The following is a 25,822-nucleotide window of genomic DNA, read 5'->3' on the forward strand; positions in this document are numbered from 1 at the left end:
CTTCTAGAACTAGGGCTTGTTTTCACATAGGTCTTCTGCTAGAAATAGGGATTCCAGCGAGCCAATTCGCGAACCTACCGTTGATGAGATTATCCCTGCTGAACTCTCTTTTTATTCCGATAGAGAATCGATTAGGAATCAAGTCACCTCTATGACTTCTCATGATCGTGCTGATGTTTATCCGTCCCAGATTACTGAGGGTTTGATTTCTGTTGTTTGTAGAGACTGTCATTGGAAATTTGATTTTCCAATTCTGGTTCCCAAAAAAAATCAAAGGATCACTTCTTTTAAATATGGCTTTTCTTTTGTGTATACGTATCCCTTCACATTAGGTTTTAGGCCTCATATTGACCCAATCATTATTGAATTTTGCCGTTTCTTTGATGTGTGTTTAGGACAGATTGACTCTATTGTATGGAGGGTTGTAGCATATCTTAGGTATTTGGCTAACCTGGCTCAACTACCCTTCACCTTTTATCATCTAATCCATCTCACTACACTAAAATAGACTTTTAGCGGCAATTATTTAGTGGCAATATACTAATTGCCGGTAATTCATTTAATGAAGCTCAATGTTAGAGGCAATTATATATTTGCAGGGAATAAATAAGTTTTTACTGGCAACCAAAAAGAACAGCCACTAATAATAGTATATTGTTTTAGTACTCCTATTAATTTAGATCTTCCCTCCATTTTTTTCCTAAATATATGTTCCCTCCAAAGAATATTTTATTTCTCTTTGGAATCGATTTACTTGGTTCTTCCTCTCGCCAAAGACCATGATTAGGGAAAAATTTTCAGCCGAATAAGATTCGGCCCTAGCAAGCTAATCAATTCCTTCCGCCCAAGGTCTAACCGACATAAACTCTTTCTCCATCAATGTTGCCGTCTATTTCTTCGTAGAAGATGACCGGTAAGTTTTCTTTATTAACTATCCTCCTACTCTTTCTTGATGTAATTAGTAGAGTATTTCGTGATATTAACATCTCTTGATCTCGTCTGTGATATGAACTTGATGCTTATGCAATTTCATTGGGTTCTATATGTAATTCTTCTTGATTCTTTCGCAGGCTCAAAGTTAGTTAGGATATTGGGTTAGAAATTTCAATTTTCAGGTTATTTAGGACCCAAAATCTCAATATCTGCTTTAAGGGAGTGTATATTGTTTGTTGGAATAAAACCGGCTGTATCCTGTCCTGACAGTGATAATATTACCATTTAGTTATTTTCTATCTGTTGATCTTAGGTTTGAAATAGGTTTAAGCTATTTAAACTAATTTTGTTGTTTGTCTCTAGCTAAAATTCACCATATAATTTTTGGAGTGATTATGCTCTTACATATGCTCCTTCAGTAGAATAATTTAAATTATCTTTTCTTATCATATTATGGGTATATAAAATTTTATGGTAAATATGAGAACTCATTAAGCTGATCATTAGGTATTGCATATTTAGGATGAAGTTAGAGTGACACACCTATGCATTTATCTTTTTTCGTCACATTAAGGTTACAAAACTCCTCATCTATGAATCATTTGTTAAATTGGTAGTGTCATTAAAGGCTATATGGTATATTGCTTGTGACATATTAGAGAAAACTCCATTTCCTCTATAAAAAACTGAAATTATTTATTTCATCTGTTTAATACTTTGATATTTTATCTTCTTATTGCTGGAATTGTCTTTTTGATGTTGTGATTTTTAAACTTTCACTAATGTATATAAATTTGATTTAATGGCCCTTAGGTCTCAACCTTGGATGTTATGTTTTATCATTTCTACATAATAGAAAAGGTATGTCGTTCAAAACCTCTGTGCATTTTGTATATAGATTTTATCCACATTATAAGCTTTCTAATATATATGTTATCAGCGGCATCAACTGTTAGATTTTGAAATAAGTCGATTCTAGTTTTTCATCAATCTGTTGATTGGCAATGTGCAGAACCTGCATACATAGATACATTTTATCATTTCGTTCTAGTTCTTATAATCTTGAGCTTATAGAAACTGCCAATAAAAGACATAGAAAATTGACCCGGATATCTTATGGTGTTGTATGAAAATCTTGAATAGTCTCCTTAACAGTTCATTTTTCATTCTTTTATTTCCTAACCTCTTTCACGCAGACAATTCAGAAATGCAATTTCTCATATTGAATAACTGTTTGATATGGACTTCAATATAGAAGGATGGACTTTGAAGAATTCTGCATAGCTGTATTAGAGTGTTCATCAACTAGATTATACAAAAGATTTTGTACCTGTAAGTTCCTTTTTCTGCTCTCGTATTAGCGTCATATATATGCTCTCTAAATAAATTTTCAGTATTGACATGAAAAGATGGGCTTTCAGCATTATCATTTGGGAATACTACTATTAGTAGACTCTCATAATCAATTAATACATTATGTGTTTTTGTTCTTTAATATCCATTGTTATTTATCGAGTAAATATGTACTTGTTTTCTTTTAGTCTGTTATCACTTTTTAATTTGACAATATTGTCTACCATTTTAAGTTCAAGATGACGTTGGAGCAGTTTGAATCTATTAGTGTAGGCTATCTTTACTTTATTTATGTGTATATACACGCTCGCATGGTTCGAGTCGAAAGCAATAAATTTTATTGAACCCATTGCTAGTGATTAAATCCCTAATTTGAGCTCGCTCTATATGTTTCAATCTTTTAAGTAAACTTTTCCAACATTTGATCATTCTATAATTTAAACAAAGTTCTTTTCCTACTAATAAACCAAATTTTTTTTAATGCAAATTTACATAATAAATTGAACTAAGAACATTTTCCTCTGGCATCTTAATAAAGTTGATGCTCTCAAACAGCGAAATACACAATTTGCTAAGGTTAAGCTTATGTGGGTTGTTTGGAAAGAAGAAAAAGAAGAAAGCACTTAAATTTATCTACGTATCTCCGTATTTGTGATGGCCACTACCTCTAGAATTGGACCATCTACAAGTATTAGAAACTTCTATTTTTTAACTTAATTGTTTTCCCCCAGTTGACACATGACTTGGAACTCTAAAGCAGAGAAATTAATTGTCACTCCCCGAACCATGGTCTGGGTGTAACACGACACTCAGTGCTTGACTACATGTGACCGAGCGAACCAACTGCTTGGCTGGATCAACATGTGGTATAACTATGAGCTAGAGGTAAATATAAACATGAAAATCTACCAAAGAGTTTGGCTGAAATATCATAGATGCGGAAAATACTAAAAAGGTCTGCAAGTACAAACAAGTAGCAGACAAGGCTAACACATGAAAGCCTGCTAATATCTGACTGACTGGGTTATAGTCTACGAAGTCTCTAAAGAACACTGAAAATGCTAATTGTTTGTCGGGACAAGGTCCCCGGTATACCTTATTAACTGAAATACTATAATGACTTAAACAAAAGTGAGATAAGGCCCCGAAAGACTGGGGCTCACAAATAGCTGATACGAGATGTCCTAGCAAGCATAATCGTCAATCTGAAAATCGTTACCTGCATCGCGAGATGCAGGCCCCAGGCAAAAGGGACGTTAGTACATTTGAATTGCAATGGTATGTAAAACAGCTGAAGAAAAGAACTGTAAATATTGAAATTGAAACTGAACTGCTAGCTGATAAACTGATAACTGAACAAGGAAGTAAGGATATGAATACCCCTCTCTTCTGAATGATGAACAACCTGTTTAACTGAATATTAAACTGCGGCCTCAGGCCCATATATATATATATATATATATATATATATATATATATATATATATATATATATATATATATATATATATATATATATATATCTGTGTGTGTGTGTGTGTGTGTGTGCACAAACTGCGACCTCGGGCCCAAATATACGTATACATAACTGCGACCTCAGGCCCAAAGATGCATAAAGCATAAACTGCGGTCTCAGGCCCAAATACAGGTGTTCAACATTCAAGAATATAAAATTAGGAACTAAGAATCATATTACAATACATGATACTGAAATAATGAGCCATACCGAGTTACATGATACTGAAATAGTGAATAGGATTAGACTGAGATGAATATTCATAATAAGTTAATTTGTCATAACTGAAGCTCATAGAATATCGAATGATTATGAGACTATGCCATCTAGAGAATAGAAGTTCTACTACTATTCAGGGAACTAAGGCATAGTTACTTTCTGAGGAAACTGGTAATAGTCATAATGAATGGGACGTAGGGAGAATCATAGACATTCCCAACGTAAAGAGTTAGCCTTACATACCTTAACTTCCTGCCCTTGAGCGTAATACAACGTTTGTCAACCCTCTCAACTTTAATCTACAGCAATACAAGTCAAAGAGATTCCATATTAGCTATGATGCTCATGTTTTGGTCACTTAAGCATCCTATCAAACACTTGGTGAGAATAAAGCTTCATGGTCCTTATTAATGGTGTCTCTACACCCAACAACCCATTCTCTTGTTCCTAGATAAATTCTAAAGTCTCAAATGATTATAATCAACATTATTCTTCATCACTCATAAAGTAAACAACACTCTTAACCAATAATCAACAATCAACACCCCAACCCTATAATCGTTCATGCTTTTCTATCAAACCCATCAACTCATATCTCATGAACTAGGGTTTATAATCATTAAACAAATGCTATAATCAATTATGGGGTGAAGACATTACCTTTTTGAAGTTCAAACCCTTTGAATTCGAGTTCTAGGCTTCCTTCTCTCAACAATGATGTCCCAATCGAATATCTAATGTTATGGAGGGTTTACCCCAAGAGGGGTTGCTCTGATGGTAAGAAACCTCCACTTCCAACCAAGAGGTTGTGAGTTCGAGTCACCCCAAGAGCAAGGTGGGGAATTCTTGGAGGGAAGGATGCCGAGGGTTTATTTGGAAACAGCCTCTCTACCCCAGGGTAGGGGTAAGGTCTGCGTACACACTACCCTTCCCAGATCCCACTAGTGGGATTATACTGGATTGTTGTTGTATGGAGGGTTTACCCATGTTAATAAGATGTTGGGAAATTGAAAGTAACTTAGAATCACCATTAAAACTTACCTTGGGTGGTGGAAGGACCCTTAAGGAGTTAGGTTTTTGAGAGCTTTCCTTTCTAGAGCAAGTTATTATGTTTTGGGGTTGTGGGGGATGAAATAGGGCTAAAACAATGACTTCCCAAGTCATCCACCGCGTCCCAGTTGGCGCGACCACGGTCCCGACCGCGGTAAATCACTGGGACACTGCCTCACCACCGCGGTCGAAGTAAAAACACAGCATAACCATGGTGGTTACACACTATTCTGTAAAATGGACATAACATTTTTCACAAAGATCCATTTGGGATCCACAATATATTGTTGGAAAGCTATTTCAAAGGCCTACAACTTTTATTCTTTGAGTTTTTCCAAATTCCTTACACATTTTCACTAAACCCTGCTAGAAGATAGACCTTCTGCAAACTTAGTCAATTTTGTCAAATCTTATGCACCTCACTTTCCATCTTGATTTTGAAACAACTATTTTCACCCATAATCATCCCGATGGGACTTTATATGTTCAAAATATATCCTTACTACTCCTTTAACTCATTCATACCTAAGCCGAATTTTACCGGGTGTTACATTATCTCCCCCTTGGAATCATTCGTCCTCGAATGATGGTCTTGGCTGCGACTACGACTATCTATGGACATTAAACGGGTGTGATGGAGATATGAGAATACTGAAATATCATGAATACATGTATATCAAACTGGACGAGCACGTGATCACTAAATACTAAGCTGAGTAAATACTGAAGGACATGGAGATTATAATATAAGACCTGAATGGAAAGGTTAATTACTTTCCACATTTTCCTTTTGCTCTTCAAAAAGATGGGGATATCTGGACTTCATGTCCTCTTCGGCTTCCCATGTAGCCTCTTCAACCTTTTGATCCCTCCAAAGCACTTTTACTGAACCAATTTCCTTAGTTCTAAGCTTGCGGATTTGACGATCAAGAATAGCCACTGGAATTTCTTCGTAAGACAAGCTGTCTTTAACCCCTATAACCTCTGTAGGAACCACAAGTGATGGGTCTCCCATGAATTTCTTCAACATGGACACATGAAACACTGGGTGTACAACAGCTAGTTCTTGTGGCAATTCTAACTCATAAGCCACCTGTCTGATCCTTCGCAGGATTCTATATGGACCAATATAGCGGGGACTAAGTTTCCCCTTCTTCCCAAATCTCATAACGCCTTTCATGGGTGATACTTTCAGAAACACCCAATCATCAACTTGGAACTCTAAGTCTCTACGCCGCACGTTTAAATAGGACTTTTGGCAACTTTTAGCCGTCTTCAAATGCCTTTGAATCGAGTTGACTTTCTCCATAGCCTGATAGACCAAATCGGGTCCTAATAACTCCACTTCTCTGACTTCGAACCACCCAATTGGTGATTTACACCTTCGCCTATATAGAGCTTCGTACGGTTCCATCTTGATACTGGAGTGATAACTGTTATTATAAGCAAACTCAATGAGAGGTAGATAATCGTCCCAATTACCTTTCAAATCAATAACACACGCCCTCAACATATCCTCAAGAGTCTGAATGGTGCGCTCCGCTTGGCCATCTGTCTGAGGATGAAAATCGGTGTTGAGGTTCACCCTTGTGCCCAATACCTTCTGAAGGATTTCTAAAAGTTTGTTGTGAATTGAGCACCACGATCTGAGATAATGGACAAAGGAGTCCCATGCAATCAGACAATTTCTTTGATATACAACTTGGCATAATCTTCGGCCAAATCTGTAGTCTTCACTGGCAAGAAGTGAGCTGACTTGGTAAGTTGGTCTACAATCACCCAAATCGAATCATACTTCCGGAACAAGCGAGGTAGACCTGTTATGAAGTCCATATTTATCATTTCCCATTTCCAAACGGGAATTTCTATATTCTGAGTTAAGCCGCTAGGTCTCTGGTGTTCGATTTTCACCTGCTGACAATTTGGACACTTATCCACGAAGTATGCTATATTCTTTTTCATATCGTTCCACCAATAAACCTCCTTAAGATCATGATACATCTTTGTGGGACCTGGGTGAATAAAATACCTGGAATTGTGGGCTTCTGACATAATCCGCTCTCTGAGCCCATCTACGTCTGGAACGCATAGTCTGCCTCTATATCTCATAGTACCATCATCTCCCCCTTATTCAAAAGCCATAGTCTTGTGTTTGTGAATTCCTTCCTTCAGCTGCAATAAGTAGGGATCACTTAACTGTTTTTCTTTTTACTTCGGCTACTAAGGAGGATTCAGCCCTGTTATGGAGAACAACGCCACCATCTTCGAAGTCCAAAAGTCAAACTCCTAGACTTGCTAAGCGGTGGACTTCCTTCATCGTAGTTCGCTTGTCTGCCTCAACATGAGCTAAGCTTCCCATAGAATGCCGACTGAGAGCATCAACTACAACATTTGCCTTCCCCGAATGATAGAGGATATCAACATCATAATCTTTAAGTAATTCGAGCCACCTCCTCTGACGTAGATTTAATTCTCGTTGCTTGAAGATGTATTGGAGACTCTTATGACCTGTAAAAATGTCAACATGTACCCCATACAAATAATGACGCCAGATCATAAGCGCAAACACCACAACTGCTAAATTAAGATCATGAGTCGGATAATTCTTCTCGTGAGCCTTGAGTTGCCTCGATGCGTAGGCTATGACTTTACCATGCTGCATTAATACACACCCAAGACCAACCCCTGAAGCGTCACAATAAACAACGAACCCTTCGGTTCCTTCCGGTAGTGTTAGGACAAGAGCTGAAGTCAACCTCTTCTTTAACTCCTCAAAACTTTTCTCGCACGCATCCGACCATTGAAACTTGACTTTCTTCTGAGTTAATCTAGTCAAAGGGGATAAGATGGAAGAAAATCCCTCTACGAAACGCCTATAATAGCCTGCTAGACCCAAGAAAATTCTTATATCGAATACTGAGGTGGGTCTAGGCTAATTCTTCACTGCCTCTATTTTCTGAGAGTCCACCTTCACGCCTTCCTCTGGGATGACATGGCCCAAAAACGCTACTGATTTCAACCAGAATTAACACTTAGAAAATTTTGCATATAGCTTGTGATCCTGCAATGTTTGCAACACAATTCTGAGATGTTCGGCATGGTCAGTATCGCTACGGGAATAAATCAAGATGTCATCAATAAACACGATAACAAACAAATCAAGATAAGGCTTGAAGACCTTATTCATAAGGTCCATGAAAGCTGCTGGTGTATTCGTTGAACCGAATGACATTACCAAAAATTCGAAATGCCCATATCAAGTCCTAAAAGCTGTTTTTGGAATATCAACTTCCTTAACCTTCAACTGATGGTTCCCGATTTGAGGTCAATCTTGGAATAACACTAGGTACCCTGAAGTTGATCAAATAAATCATCTATTCTGGGAAGAGGGTACTTGTTCTTGATGGTGACTTTATTCAACTGACGATAATCAATGCACATACGTAAAGACCCATCCTTCTTTCGTACAAACAAGACCGGTGTGCCCCAAGGTGAGACACTTGGCCTTATAAATCCCTTATCTAGAAGATCTTTCAACTGGACTTTTAACTCTTTCAACTCTGCTGGAGCCATTCTGTAAGGCGTAATAGATATCGTTTAGTGCTTGGAAGTAGATAAATTCCAAAGTCAATCTCTTTATCGGGTGGGATTCCAGGGAGATTTTCGGGAAATACTTTTGGAAACCCATTTACAATTGGTACCGACTGGAGAGTGGGGATCTGAACATCTACATCCTTAACTCGAACCAGGTGATAAATATATCCCTTGGAGATCATCTTTCTGGCTTTAAGATAGGAAATAAACCTACCCCTAGGTGTTATTGCATCACCCTTCCATTCTAAGACTGGTTCACCGGGAAATTCAAAACTTACTATTTTGGTTCTACAACCCACTGTGGCATAACATGACTCTAACCTATCCATGCCCATGATCACATCGAAGTATAACATCTCCAATTCTACCAAGTCTGATATAGTAAGACGATGATGCACTTTGACTGGACATCCCCTATAGATACACCTTGCTATAACTGATTCTCCAACTGGAGTGGACACTTCAAAGGGTTCACACAACTTTTCTGGTTCCATCCCAAATTTCTTTGCAATATATGGGGTTACATAAGATAAGGTGGACCCCGGATCTATAAGAGCATAAACATCAAAGTGAATATTGTTAGCATACCCGTGACAACATCTCCACGAGCCACTGCATCCTGACGGTCTGCCAGTTTATACAAATGGTTTTGACCACCACCTGCATTATTAGACTTTACTGCACCGCGCCTTTGTTGGGCCTAAGAGTTATGATGGGCTGCTGAATTAGTGGACTGAGCTGCATTGCCTCCATTATTCTGCTTTGCCGATGGGCAATCCCTCAAGAAGTAGCCCTGCTGACTGCACCCAAAGCAACCATTTGTGCCCAAACGCCACAACCCTGGGTGCCTCTTACCACACCTATTGCAAATCGGGTAACCATGGACTCTGTAGCCCACACTAGCCTGTGACTGTGAGTCTGCTGTTCTGAAATTCTGGTTTTTCTTGTTAAAATTTGACCTTTGAACCGGTGCACTAGCTGAAGATGGAGCAGGTCCTGATTTTGATTTCTTGAAAAACTGGCGATTGCCTCCTATTTGAGATCCCTCATGGTTGAAATTTCCTGCAGACTTAGCTCTCTTGTTGAATTCCCTCTCCTTCTCTCTCCGTAGCCACTCTTCTTCCTTCAACCTGTCTTCGTTCCCTTGAACAAAGGCAACCATCTTAGTGATGGTCATGTCATTATTCTGAGCAGCTATATTAGCATCAGCAAACAAATCATCTGAAAGCCCCAACACAAATCGCCTAACTCTGTCCCTCGTATCACGTACCATTTCCGAAGCATACTTGGCCAGAGAGACGAATTTGAGGTAGTACTCATTCACACTCATATCATTCTGTCTGAGTCTCTCAAACTCTAAAGCCTTAGCTTCCAAGACCTCAATGGGTAGAAAGTGCTCAAGGAACGCATCTGCAAACTCCTTCTAAGTCGCAGGATCCACATCCTCCCCTCAGGACTCTTCCCAGGTTTCATACCAAGTGTTGGAAACATCCTTCAGCTGGTACGCAACAAGCTCTGCTGCCTCAATGTCTGTAGCATGCATCACTCGAAATATCTTCTGAACCTCATCAATGAAGTTTTGCGGATCCTCATCCCGTTTGGACCCTGTGAAGACGGGAGGTTTCATGTTGAGGAATTCCCTAGACCTGGAACTACCCGTCCCATGAACATCATTCCTTGCCTTTGAGTTTGAGTAGCAATGATCTGGGTGAGCAACTGGATAGCTCCCCTGACATCCATGTCTGAAGCACTGGGCACTAAGCCCGGTGCAACCCCCTAGGCCGGATGTCCTCCTGAGCAGCGTTAGTTGTGGCCTATTGGCTAGTAGCTGAGGCCCTCCTGGTGTACTTTCTTTTTGCAGGCATTTTTCTCAAATATGCAATTCGCACGGGTTAGAAAGATTCCTGAAAGCATAGCTCTAACTGCACGATCTAGAGTATGAAGGAAACAGAACAATCCTAGATGTCTTGGTAGTCAACTGTTTACATGGGTGGCGCGCACACATACATAAAAGAGACCCCACTAGACATGGCTTCATAGACTCCCTAGGACTCTTGAAACTAGATCTCTGATACCAAGTTTTGTCACGCCCCGGACCATGGTCTGGGCGTAACACGACACTCGGTGCCTGACTATATGTGACCGAGCGAACCAACTGCATGGCTGGATCAACATGTGGTATAACTATGAGCTAGAGGTAAATATAAACATGAGAATCTACTAAAGAGTCTGACTGAAATATTATAGATGCGGAAAATACTAAAAAGGTCTGCAAGTATAAATAAGTAGCCGACAAGGCTAACACATGAAAGCCTGCTAATATCTGACTGACTGGGTTATAGTCTACGAAGCCTCTAAAGAACATTGAAAATGCTAACTGTTTACCGGGACAAGGTCCCCGGTATACCTTATTAACTGAAATACTATAATTACTAAAACAAAAGTGAGATAAGGCCCCGAAAGACTGGGGCTCACTAATAGCTGATACGAGATGTCCTAACAAGCAGAGTCGTCAACCTGAAAATCGTTACCTGCATCGCGAGATGCAAGCCCCGACAAAAGGGACTTCGGTACATTTGAATTGCTATGGCATGTAAAACAGCTGAAGAAAAGAACTGTAAATACTGAAACTGAACTGCTAGCTGATAAACTGATAACTGAACAAGGAAGTAAGGATATGAATACCCCCTCTTCTGAATGATGAACAACCTGTTTAACTGAATATTAAACTGTGGCGCTCAGGCCCAATATATATATATATATATATATATGTGTGTGTGTGTGTGTGTGTGTGTCAAACTGCGGCCTCGGGCCCAAGTATATGTATACATAACTGCGGCCTCAGGCCCAAAGATGCATAAAGCATAAACTGCGGTCTCAGGCCCAAATACAGGTGTTCAACATTCAAGAATATAAAATCAGAACTGAGAATCATATTACAATACGTGATACTGAAATAATGAGCCATACCGAGTTACATGATACTGGAATAGTGAATAGGATTAGACTGAGATGAGTATTCATAATAAGTTAATTTGTCATAACTGAAACTCATAGAATATCGAATGATTATGAGACTATGCCATCTAGAGAATAGAAGTTCTACTACTTCTAACCCTAAAGAATAGAAGTTCTACTACTATTCAGGGAACTAAGGCATAGTTACTTTCTGAGGAAACTGGTAATGGTCATAATGAATGGGACGTAGGGAGAATAATAGACATTCTCAACGTAATTATTTAGCCTTACATACCTTAACTTCCTGCCCTTGAGCGTAATACAATGTTTGTCAACCCTCTCAACTTTAATCTACAACAATACAAGTCAAAGAGATATTAGCTATGATGCTCATGTTTTGGTCACTTAAGCATCCTATCAAACACTTGGTGAGAATAAAGCTTCATAGTCTCTATTAATGGTGTCTCTACACCCAACAACCCATTCTCTTGTTCCTAGATAAATTCTAAAGTCTCAAATAATTATAATCAATATTATTCTTCATCACCCATAAGGTAAACAACACCTTTAGCCAATAACAACAATCAACACCCCAACCCTATAATCATTCATACTTTTCTATCAAACCCATCAACTTATATCTCATGAACTAGGGTTTATAATCATTAAACAAATGCTAGAATCAATTAGAGGGTGAAGACATTACCTTTTTGAAGTTCAAACCCTTTGAATTCGAGTTCTAGGCTTCCTTCTCTCAACAATGATGTCCCAATCGAATATCTAATGATATGGAGGGTTTACCCATGTTAATAAGATGTTGGGAAATTGAAAGTAACTTAGAATCACCATTAAAACTTACCTTGGGTGGTGGAAGGACCCTTAAGGAGTTAGGTTTTTGAGAGCTTTCCTTTCTAGAACAAGTTTTTATGTTTTGGGGCTGTGGGAGACGAAATAGGGCTAAAAAACGAACTTCCCAAGTCGTCCACCGCGTCCCAGTTGGCGCGGGACCTCAGTAAATCGCTGGGACACTGCCTCACCACCGCATTCACGGTAAAAACGCGGCAGAACCGCGATGGTTACACACCATTCTGTAAAGCGGGCATAACATTTTGCACAGAGCTCCGTTTGGGCTCCACAATATATAGTTGGAAAGATATTTCAAAGGCCTACAACTTTTGTGCTTTAAGTTTTTCCAAATTACTTACACATTTTCACTAAACCCTGCTGGAAGATAAGACCTTCTGTAAACTTAGTCAATTTTGTCAAATCTTATGCACCTCACTTTCCATCTTGATTTTGAAACAACTATTTTCACCCATAATCATCCCGATGGGACTTCACATGTTCAAAATATATCCTTACTACTCCTTTAACTCATTCATACCTAAGCCAAATTTTATGGGGTGTTACATTAATTACATAATTTCATATTTGATTCAGTATGTCAATCTTCTGTAATTGGCCATACACAAAGGGACTAGTTCTTCCTATACATCATAGTGTCACCGTGAAATCTCACCTGTCGTGATGGCGCCTATCGTGGTATTAGGCAAGCCTCAACTTAACCTCTCAACACAGTAGAACTTTTAAATAAAGGCAGAAGCAATTAATATTAAATAAAACCTTTAATAATAGAATATTACTCCAAAAGTACTAAACAATCCATCCCCAAAACCCGATGTCACTGAGTACATGGGCATCTAAATGATAACAACATCCGACTGATAAAACAATCTAAAAATATAGAACAGTAGAATATGAAAGGAAAGGAGAGTCAAGGTCAGCGAACGCCATGCAACTTATTCAATAGTCTCTTGAGTCTGACTCCTCAATCAGCAACCGCCGTGACCAGAAGTGCCTGGATCTGTACACGAGGTCGTGGGGTAACGTGAGTACACTAATTCAGTAAGTAATAGAAATAAATAAGGAACTGAGAAATAGTGACGAGCTATGCAAATATAGTTATCTCAATAACTTTCAAATAAGAGTAGTCATGCTTTCAATTTAATAGTTTAAGTCTCATCAGTGCATACTCAAATAAACCAGATATCAAATATTCCAGAAATATGTACGACAGGGACAAATAGCAACTAAGTGTAGCAATTAACTGAAAACAAATATGGCCTCTCAAGGCAACAATCACTCAGCTCATCTCAACAGCTTAATCACTCAACTCTCAGCCCTCAATAATCATACTCAATAGGTACCTGCACTCACTGGGGGTGTGCAGACTCCGGAGGAACTCCTTCAGCCCAAGCATTATATTTGCAGCGACCGCTTTTCCTTTTTAGGACTAGAGTTGGGCGTGATCAGTACCTGCACTCACTGGGGGTGTGTGCAGACTCCGGAGGGGCTCCTTCAGCCCAAGCACTATAATCTGCACGGACAACTCACGTGCTATAATATAATATCTAGATCCGCACGGACAACTCACGTGTCGCACAGACAACTCACGTGTCGCACAGACAACTCACGTGCTATAATATCAATATCTGGATCCGCACGGGCAACTCACGTGCTATAGTATCAATATCTGGATCTGCCCGGGCAACTCACGTGCTGCACGGACAACTCACGTGCTATAGTATCAATATTTTACAACTAGGCCATCGGCCTTACTTAGTCATCAATCTCTTCAGTCTCTCGGACTCTCAGAAAACATATAAACAACCCAAACAGAATTAATATCATGTATCAACAACAAACAGTAAGACACAAAGGCATAATAAGCAAGAAAAGCTATGACTGAGTACAACCAGTAATTTAGCAGCTAATTCAGCAAGTACACGACCTCTCAGGTTTCAACAGTGATCACATAAGGCCTAAACATGATTTCTAACATGAAGTACAATCAATTTCTATGAAAACAGAGGGAATGTATTAAATAGTAGGCCAATTGATTCCACAGTCTTGCAGGACAGACCAAGTCACAATTCCTATGGTGCACGCCCACACGCCCGTCACCTAGTATGTGTGTCACCTCCAAAATAGTCATACGACACAATGTCCGGGGTTTCATACCCTCAGCACCAGATTTATAACAGTTACTTGCCTCAATCCGTGCAAAAATCCTACTCTAAAATGCCTTTGCCGATCAAATCGGCCTCCAAACGTCCTGAATCTAGTCACAATTAACTCGATTCATTCAATACATATTATAGGAATTAATTCCATATGGAAATACTAATTTTTCAACAAAATCTGAAATTAAACCAAAAATCGCCAGTGGGGCCTGCATCTCGGAATACGACAAAAGTTACGGAATATGAACCCCCATCCAACCACGAGTTCAACCATACAAATTTTACCAAAATCCGACATCGGATTGGCTTTCAAATCTTAAAAATTTATCTTTATGGAATTTTAGAAAATTCCTCCATTTCTCTTCAAATATCAATAATCTAACGCCAAAAATGAAGATTTATTCATGAAATATAATTACAATGGAGTCAAGAACACTTATCCCAAGTTTTGTGGTGAACTTTGCCTCTAAAAATCGCTCAAACCGAGCTTGGGAGTCCAAAAGTGAAAGAAAACTCGGATTGCTCGTTATGCACTATCCAGAATTTTTCGCGGCACTGTTCACGTATGTACTATTTACGGATACTGTTTACGGTTGCTGTACATGGCTACTGTACACAGATACTGTTCACGCAGGTGCGGTCACTGTTCACACGTGCAAAAAATGCAGAAACTGCCCAGAAAATTTCAGCAGATAAATACAAGTCCGAATTGATCCGTTAACCTTCCGAAATCCACCTGAGGCCCTCGGGACCTAAACAAAATACACCAACAAGTCCTAAAACATCATACGAACTTAGTCGAAACCTCAAATCACATCATAAAAGGCTAAAACGGTGCATCACATCCCAATTCAAGCCTAATGAATCTAAGGACGTCCAACTTCTATATTCGATGCAAAAACCTATCAAATCAAGTCCGAATGACTTCCAATTTTGCATACAAGTCATAAATGACATAACGAAGCTATGAAAATTTTCATAACTGGATTACGACCCCGATATCAAAAAGTCAACCCCCCGATTAAAATTCCAAACTTAAATTTCTTATTTTCGCCATTTCAAGTCTATTTTAGCTACGAACCTCGAAATAAATATTCAGACACACTCCTAAGCCCAAAATCACCATACGGAGCTATTGATATTATCAAAAATCTATTCCAGAGTCATTTGCTGAAAAGTCAAATCTCCAGTCAAACTTAAAAAATCTTTAGCCTTAGATTTTTTAGATTCCGTTAAATGACGATAATTTGATCTAGGGACCTCCGAATTCGATTTCGGGCATATGACCAAGTCCCAAATCACGATACAGTGCTACCGGAATGGTCAAAAACTCGAATCCAGGTTCGTTTGCTCAAAATATTGACTGAAGTCAACTCAGTTGAGTTTTAAAGCTCTAATTCACAATTTAATCCATTTTTCACATAAAAACCTTCTAGAAAATTATACGGACTGTGCGCACAAGTCGAGAAATAATTAATAGCACTTTTCAAGGTCTTAAAACACCGAGATGAATATTTAATTTAAAGATGACATTTTGGGTAATCACATTCTCCACCTCTAAAACAAGCATTCGTCCTCGAACGTACTAAGAATTATTTTGAGGTTTCCAAATTGATGATTTTACTTTTACACATATACTCGCGGTTGATCCCACATTTCCGCATTCAACATAAGTTCGACAACACCATTTCAATTGAGATTATTTCCTTTATCCATATTTGTAAACTTGAAGACCAAATTTCTTACACTCCAATCATTTTCAGAAAGGTCCGATTTTTTACGTCAACACACGATATCAGTCTTGACTGGCTATAGCAACTCGTGCCTATGCACCCATCAAATATGGGGTATTACATTCTCCCCCACTTAGGGTCCTTCGTCCTCAAATGAGAAGTAGAGTCCGTCCTCAAACACATAATGTAACTTATCTCTTTGTTTGCACATCTCAATATCCCAAATTTTTCTAACTCCCAAATTTTTCAGAAATTTCGGCAGAGTCTCCCCTGTAATTGGGTCTATCCACCTGTGAGAGTAACACCAAAACAACTCCTAACAACACGTCCGCAACCCAACAAAGCACCACAAGGTATATATCAATAACACTAACCTCCGCATTACAAGAACGACATTATCCCAATGATGTCTTGACATAAAATGCATCATATGTATGACCATAACCGCATCTCTAGTCTTAATAGTTGTTCATAATAGATTACAACATCGCCAATTAACCTCATGTTAATAAAATCTCGTTTCAAACCTCCAGTTTACTAACAACGAGGCACGAAGATCTTATAATTACTTATCCGAATTAACGAGTAACAATTTACATCCCCCGTGCACTCACCTCGTAGTCTAAAACTCAATAGTTATAATACAGATCTGGCAAATTATGCACAAAGATATCCATACAAGAATTTTCAAATAAGTCTAATAGACATGGCTTCCTATAAGTACTATAGTAAAAATTTTAATTTCACAAAGGGAACATTTAAACACATAAAAAAAATTTCTTTCACCACAAGGACCTCGTCCTCATATAACATCTACCGCAGCTTGTAGACCGGTTTAAATATTTCTCATTATATTAAAATGCGAGGATCTCGTACTCAGTTCTGAATCACAAGTATTATGCACCTCGTGCCAAGCGAAACATTTCATTTTCTTCTTTCAAATATTTTCCGTTTAACAAAATCACAACACATAATGATAGGCATAACTATCTCCATCGAATCTCCCAACAGGAGTATTCACATAAGCAGATTTTAGAATTACGAAGCTTACTCATAAGGGGAGCACAATAGGAGGACTTGCCTCGATACTCAGAACCGAATCAAGTTAAGAAAATTATTACCTTGTAATAATTCAAGACCGTACTTGTAACGACACCATCTGGTGTTGCGACCTCAGCCATACCATAGAAAATATATCAACGGGCTGGGTCTTCATATATAGGAGTCTCACCTCCACCTCTAACATCCTGACCCCTACCTCTGGCTCATCATTTAAGTGGAGTAGTAACTGCAATGGGACGCGTAGCCTGAGTGCTTTTAAAAATTATGTTTCTCCCAAGTCTAGGACAATTTTCCCATGATGTGCGTAGTACTACCACATTCATAACAATCCCTTTGAGTGTTCAGTTGCTCATACTGAATCTATGCTCGATAAATGGAATAACTATTATATTAACCTTGTGTCGATAGTGCATTAAAAGAACTCACTGGAGCACCCCGAGTAATCAGATATATTAATTGGGCTGGCCGGCTGCCCGAGCCCCTGTCATAATAATTAGTAGTTGCAGAGTAGAATCCGTTGAATCCTTTGAAACCTCGATACCTCTTGGTCTTCTTAGCTTCCTCTTTTCCTCATCCAGAACACATTCTAACATTTTGGCAATTTCTACCACTAGCCGAAATGAAGCATCAACCTGTAGTTTCCCTGGTTTTACTAAATTTCAAGATCATAATGGAGTCCTTTAATGAGTTTGTGGACTCTCTCTAGCTTAGGAACCAAAGTAGGAGTATGACGACTAACTTATTGAATGTGATGACATATTCTGGCACTGTCATGGTGGCCTGACACAACCGTTCAGACCATATATACCACATATTACAGAGAATCCGGGAGACAAACTCTTTCAAAAACATTTCTGAGAACTGAGCTGAGTAGGTGGTGTTGCATTGGCTCGTCTGCCCTCTTCATAGGCTTGCCACAAACACCGGCGGCTAATTTCTTCCTTTGCTATGTTGACTCAACACTGCTGAGCTAACCTATTTATTCATATAATCTTCGATTCTTCTTTGGGGTAATTCTTTCCCCTAATTATGTACAATAATCACAAAAGTATAGCTCCATCAAGATAAATCTTGGCACGAACTACATAGTCCAGAAGATCGTCAACACTGTACTTCCTCTGAAGCACCCCAAAATCTGCAACCTTGACTTCCACACTAAGCATACCTTCAATAAATTTAAGATTGTTTTTCTAACTCCTTTGATACTGAAGTAGTGGATAATTAAAGAGGCAGACATACCGCAAGTCCCAACCTTATCCCCTGCATGTCTCAGGCATTAAATATGTGTAAATTATTGGGGAGCCTTTTAGTACCATATATATATATCTATACATTTCAGGTCAAAACTGATATAACACATGACCATTCGATCCATTCATTGATAGTATACATCCGCATTTGGCGCGAAGTCATGGGTCACAACGTCCGATAATCCACAATGTTGACATTTGTAACTCATATAAATCAACCAGACGTCAAGGTCCATTGCACCCTTACATGATTCACTGGGTGATCTTCTCAATACGTCTGCATGTTCAAACGGAACTATAACGGGTCTAGTAAATACCTAATCTTTCCACCACCTCTTGGCGGAACCCGTCATCTGAAACACAGTAAAATCAAACCCTATTTCTTTCAACTATTCCCATATTCTGCAATACTTCATGGCAGCGGTTTAGAAAATCCTATGGGTCCTCAGAAGGTGTACCACTGAAATGGACTGGAAATAGCTAGGTAAACTTATCCAATCTCAGCAAAGCCTCAAAAGACAAGACAGGCCTATCATCAGCCTATGCCACAATAACTGATTGAGTTGCCCCAACTGGATGAGATTAAGCTAAATCCTTCATAAGCTCATGTAACACAACCCATCTAATTCCCCAAACCATTTGCAAATATTGCATTCACCCTCGTAACAGTCAAGCCCACTCTTATAAGCGATCCAAACTCAAATTGCAATACGTATATTTCACTGGTAAAAGAGGACTGCCAACCAACAACAGAAGGATCACACAAACTTCAGAACATCCAGCAGAAGATAATCCACTTGCTTAACCTCAAACTGATATCTCTCTATACTCTTCCATAATCATAACTATTACACAATCACTTTATCCCCCTCTGAGTCTGAACTCATAACACAATATGAAGATTTACTCCACTCCACAACTAACTACAGAGGTCCTTCAATACACCCATAGCTCGAGGCCATATGCCAACTCAAGACAGAAGTCACACACCCAATAATCCTTGCTACATCCTCAGCAAACTCTTCCCGTCACTTTCGAAAAATTTGAACACATCTCGCAATCGAATCATACTCACCCCTAGTCATCCAGTCATAAATCCTACCAGTAAGGACATAAATGGACATATAAGTCCTAAATGCACGTGCTTATACAATCGAATCATACTCACCCCTAGTCATCCAGTCATAAATCCTACCAGTAAGGACATAAATGGACATATAAGTCCTAAATGCACGTGCTCATACAATCGAAATCTCAGTAATCAAGCCACAGACAAAACCTGGCCTCAAGTCCTCCAAACTGACCCAACATCATACACAGAAATCACATCTCGCACCTCATCCTGGGAATCACAAGCTATCAATACACAGCAGATACCGAGCGCTCATATGCGCACACAAATGAGTGGAAGGAATTCAAGGAATTACGCTTCAAGTTTAATCAATGTCGCACGATAAGAATTCAAGAATGTGGAATTTCCTAAAGGGTTTTGCAGCCTCTCGACGATAAGTACAGACGTCTCCGTACCGATCCGCAAGACTCTGCTAAACCTGCTCATGACTCATGAGACCTATGTAACCTAGTGCTCTGATACCAACTTGTCACGATCCAAAATCTCACCTATCGTGATGGCTCCTATCGTGGTATTAGGCAAGCCTCAACTCAACATCTCAACACAGTAGAACTTTTAAATAAAGGCAGAAGTAATTAATATTAAATAAAACATTTAAGAATAGAATATAACTCCAAAAGTACTAAACAATCCATCCCCAAAACCCGATGTCACTGAGTGCATGAGCATCTAAATGATAACAACATCCGACTGATAAAACACTGTCTGAAAATATAGAACAGTAGAATATGAAAGGAAAGGAGTGTCAAGGTCAGCGAACGCCATGCAGCTACCTCAATAGTCTCTTGAGTCTGACTTCTCAATCAGCAACTGCCGTGACCAGAAGTGCCTGGATCTGTACACGAGGTACGTAGGGTAACGTGAGTACACTAATTCAGTAAGTAATAGAAATAAATAAAGAACTGAGAAGTAGTGACGAGCTATGCAAATACAGTTATCTCAATAACTTTCAAATAAGAGTAGTCATGCTTTCAATTTAATAGTTTAAGTCTCATCAGTGCATACTCAAATAAACCAGATATCAAATATTCCAGAAATATGTACGACAGGGACAAATAGCAACTAAGTATAGCAATTAACTGAAAACAAATATGGCCTCTCAAGGCAACAGTCACTCAGCTCATCTCAACAGCTTAATCACTCGGCTCTCAGCCCTCAATAATCATGCTCAATAGGTACATGCGCTCACTGGGGGTGTGCAGACTATGGAGGAGCTCCTTCAACCTAAGCGCTATAAACTGCACGAACAACTCACATGTTATCATATACATGTGCTCACTGGGGGTGTGCAGACTTCTGGAGGGGCTCCTTCAGCACAAGCGCTATAATCTGCGCGGACAACTCACATGCTATAATATAATATCTGGATCCGCACGGACAACTCATGTGTTGCACGGACAACTCACGTGTTGCACGGACAACTCACATGCTATAGTATCAATATCTGGATCTGCACGGGCAACTCACGTGCTGCACGGACAATTCACATGCTATAGTATCAATATCTCACAACTAGGACATCGACCTTACTCAATCATCATTCTCTTAAGTCTCTCGGACTCTCAGAAATCATATAAACAGCCCAAACAGAAGTAATATCATGTATCAATAATAAATAGTAAGAGACAAAGGCATAATAAGCAAGAAAAGTTATGACTGAGTACAAACAGTAATTTAGCAGCTAATTCAGCAAGTACACGACCTCTCAGGTCTCAACAGTGATCACATAAGGCCTAAACATAATTTCTAACATGAAGTACAACCAATTTCTATGAAAACAGAGGGAACATGTATTAAACAGTAGGCCAATTGATTCCACAGTCTCGCGGGACGGACCAAGTCAAAATTTCTATGGTGCACGCCCACACGCCCGTCACCTAGCATGTGTGTCACCTCCAAAATAGTCATACGACACAATGTTTGGGGTTTCATACCCTCAGGACCAGATTTATAACCATTACTTATCTCAATCCGAGCAAAAATCCTACTCCAAAATGCTGTTGTCGCTCAAATCGGCCTCCAAACGTCTCGAATCTAGTCACAACTAACTCGATTCATTCAATACATATTATAGGAATTAATTCCATATGAAAATACTAATTTTTCAACAAAATCCGAAATTAACCCAAAAATCGTCAGTGGGGCCCGCGACTCGGAATACGACAAAAGTTACGGAATATTAACCCCCATCCAACCACGAGTCCAACTATACAAATTTTACCAAAATCCGACATCGGATTGACTTTCAAATCTTAAAAATTCATCTTTATGGAATTTTAGAAAATTCCTCCATTTCTCTTCAAATATCAATAATCTAACGCCAAAAAAAAAGATTTATTCATGAAATATAATCACAAGGGGGTCAAGAACACTTATCCCAAGTTTTGTGGTGAACTTTGCCTCTGAAAATCGCCCAAACTGAGCTTGGGAGACCAAAAATGAAAGAAAACTCGGATTGCTCGTTATGCACTGTCCAGAATTTTTTGTGGTACTGTTCACGCGGGATACTGTTCACGCGTGTTACTATTCACGGATATTGTACACACTATTGTACACGGATACTGTTCACGCAGGTGCGGTCACTATTCACACGTGCGAAAAATGCAGAAACTGCCCAGAAAATTTCAGCAGATAAATACAAGTCCGAATTGATCCGTTAACCTTCCGAAATCCACCCGAGGCCCTCGGGACCTCAACAAAATACACAAAAAAGTCCTAAAACATCATACAAACTTAGTCAAAACCTCAAATCACATCATAAAAGGCTAAAATCGTGCATCACACCCCAATTCAAGCCTAATGAATCTAAGGACGTCCAAAATCTATATTCGATGCAAAAACCTATCAAATCAAGTCCGAATGACTACCAATTTTGCATATAAGTCATAAATGACATAACGAAGCTATGAAAATTTTCATAACTGGATTCCGACCCCGATATCAAAAAGTCAACCCCCCAGTCAAACTTCCAAACTTAAATTTCTTATTTTCGCCATTTCAAGTCTATTTTAGTTACGGACCTCGAAATAAATATCCGGACACACTTCTAAGCTCAAAATCACCATACAGAGCTATTGATATTATCATAAATCCATTCTGGAGTCATTTGCTCAAAAGTCAAATCTCCAGTCAAACTTAAAAAAGCTTTAGCCTTAGATTTTTAGATTCCGTTAAATGACGATAATTTGATCTAGGGACCTCCGAATTCGATTTCGGGCATATGATCAAGTCCCAAATCACGATACGGTGCTACCGGAATGGTTAAAAACTCGAATCCAGGTTCGTTTTCTCAAAATGTTGACCGAAGTCAACTCAGTTGAGTTTTAAAGTTCTAATTCACAATTTAATCTATTTTTTACATAAAAACCTTCCAGAAAATTATACGGACTACACGCAAGTAGAGGAATAATTAATAGTGCTGTTCAAGGTCTTAAAACACTAAGATGGGTATTTAATTTGAAGATAACATTTTGGGTCATCACACATAGACTCATTGACAGCGAGCTTAAAATTTGTATCAACATGTATATTATTACTAAATATACAATTGTCATCTTCTTCTTCTTCTTCTTCAAGCAGATTTTTCCATGTATAGAAGCCATATGTTTAGCTTTCTCAATTTAAAGTTCCGTCGTCCTGCTTAGTTAAATGGATATTAGTTTATATAAATGTAATGTGCTTTGAGTTACTAAGAGGAGTTTTTTTTATTATGTGAAGGTTTAAAGATTCGTTGGTGGCTTCCTTCCTTTAAAGAGGGATTCACTACATCTGTACCTTATAAATGAATCATGGATGTTGCTTTCGTCAAGGCTATGGATGTTTTTGGAACTGAGTTTCAAACATGCTTGGTGCATGCGGACAACTGGTTGAGAGTTTTTGGGGGTATAATTTTAGCCTGGTGTAGCTCCTCAAAGGTAGGTTGGTTCAGAGCTATAAAAGATCGAGTTGTGAGTTGGTTATCTTATCATTTTGGTGCACAAATGGATGTTCAAGCTGGAATTTCTTATGGAAGACTTTCATTATGATCAAGAGATACTTGTTAGACTTGAAATTACATTGGATTCAAGTGGTATATTCTCTTATGTTGCTGACATTATGTATTAGAAGTTTTTGTTCGATTTGGATTTCATGAAACAAATAGTGTTTTTAAGAATGGATACTAGATTGTTCCATTAAAAGCTTTTGTATATATTTATTTAAATCTTTTTAAGGTATTATCATATTGATAATGTTTGGATCAACTTGAATGAAAAATATGCAAACAGTTCTTGGCATTAGGATTGCGAGAAAAATAAATCTTTGTCAACTATAGAAGACAAAAAAAAAGCGATTTTAGGAGTAGTTTTAATAGATATTACAATTCCCCTTTAAAGAGGTAACTTTTACCAGCAATTAATGAATTTTTGTCGGCAATAATAGAAACCGCTAACATATGATCTAGCACATTTCTTAAGGAGTTGTTGTGGCAATTGTAATTGCCAGTAAAAACGGCCACTAAAAGTAAATAACTTTTAGCAGCAATAATGGGTGTCTTTACCAGCACTCGACATAATTGCCGCTAAAACCTCTAGCGACGTTGGATACAACGGCAAATAATTAATTGCCGGTAAAAATTTTAGTGCCAATTTTTATTGCCGCTGAAGCTAAAATCTATTGCCGCTAAAGACCATTTTGTTGTAGTGTCTCTACTCTTCCAAGTTATTCCGTCATGAGATTTTTACTCTCGTGGAGAGGCGTAAGAGAGTTTTAGTCATCCCTTAGGACGATAAATATTGTGGCTGGTACGCCCGATTTGTTGTTGCTCCTACAAGTGGGTTAGTAGGTGAAGAGAAAATGTCATTCCCTGAGAAGTGGAACTTTGCACGTAATTTTTCCTTGCAATTTTTACTTTTTCTCTCTTTTTTGTATAGAGCATGTACTTTCTGTAACTGTTTTGCTTTTCCTTTTCAGCAACCATGGAAACTGTTGAGGAAATTTTCAGTTTCCGTGGTTGGGTAGAAAAATTGTTGACAATTTCTCCCATGGAAGTAAGGTCTTTGAAGTATCTTTTAAATAGAGTTGGTTGGAAGGTTAAGACTCACGGTAACTTTCTCTTCCACTTTCTCCTTTTTCTTTGTTCTTACTTTAGAACTTATTAACCCTTGTTTTTATCAGGGTTTCCAATTCGGAGTGTGAGTGCTGAATCAATCACGGCTTCAAGGCTCTCTCTAGAAAGAGCTTTAGGAAATAATCTTGAGTTCTTCATCGAAAAGAAAGGCTGATAGACCACAGGATTCTGAAGATGAAGAGGAGCGGGATGGAAGCTCATTAGTTCGTAAGACGCGGGCTAGAAGACGTGTCATTTCGGATGACGAAGTTACTCCTCCTCCTCGTATTGTTTCTGTGGTCGAGCCCGAAGAAGCTACTTTAGTGAGTGTCACACCTCCTTTTTCACCCGCGCCGCCACAAAGGGGCTCGAAAGGGAGTTTTTTCCAATTAAAGGACAATCGAAACGGAATTTATTTATTTGTTTCAGAGTCGCCACTTGGGAGATTTATGGTGTTCCAAGTCACCGGTTTTAATCCCGAATCGAGGAAAAGAATGACTCTGTTTAACAGTCTGCGCACCAGAAATCCGGATAAGGAATTCTGTTAACCCGGGAGAAGGTGTTAGGCATTCCCGAGTTCCGTGGTTCTAGCACGGTCGCTCAACTGTTATATTCGGCTTGATTATCTGATATAATACATGTTGAACATATGTGCGAATTTTTGACTTTTAACTGCTTTTATCATTATTATTACTTATTTTTTTATCGAGAATTGCAACCTCGTGAAAATATATCTCGAACCACGTCACAGTCAATGTACCCGTGGTCGTCGACACACTTCGACTCCGTTGAGATTTGGATTTGAGTCACATAAATGTGCACCCGAGTTTGGAAAAATAACATTATTAAATACGCGCCTAAAGACTAACGCGCTGTTATTATTTTGGGTAGGGCCGTGAAATTTGCTAAACAG

General features: G+C 38.8%; 1 long non-coding RNA gene across 1 annotated transcript; it reads left to right on the forward strand.

The window, feature by feature from the left end:
- The first annotated feature begins 558 nt into the window (after positions 1-558).
- LOC107790268 (uncharacterized) lies at positions 559-24,043 on the forward strand. The gene is made up of 4 exons (XR_012707671.1): positions 559-913; positions 1,747-1,794; positions 2,189-2,265; positions 23,541-24,043. It is a non-coding gene; the product is annotated as an uncharacterized LOC107790268 (long non-coding RNA).
- Positions 24,044-25,822: the final 1,779 nt, after the last annotated feature.

Source organism: Nicotiana tabacum, chromosome 3, assembly GCF_000715075.1.
Source record: "Nicotiana tabacum cultivar K326 chromosome 3, ASM71507v2, whole genome shotgun sequence".
NCBI lineage: Eukaryota > Viridiplantae > Streptophyta > Magnoliopsida > Solanales > Solanaceae > Nicotiana > Nicotiana tabacum.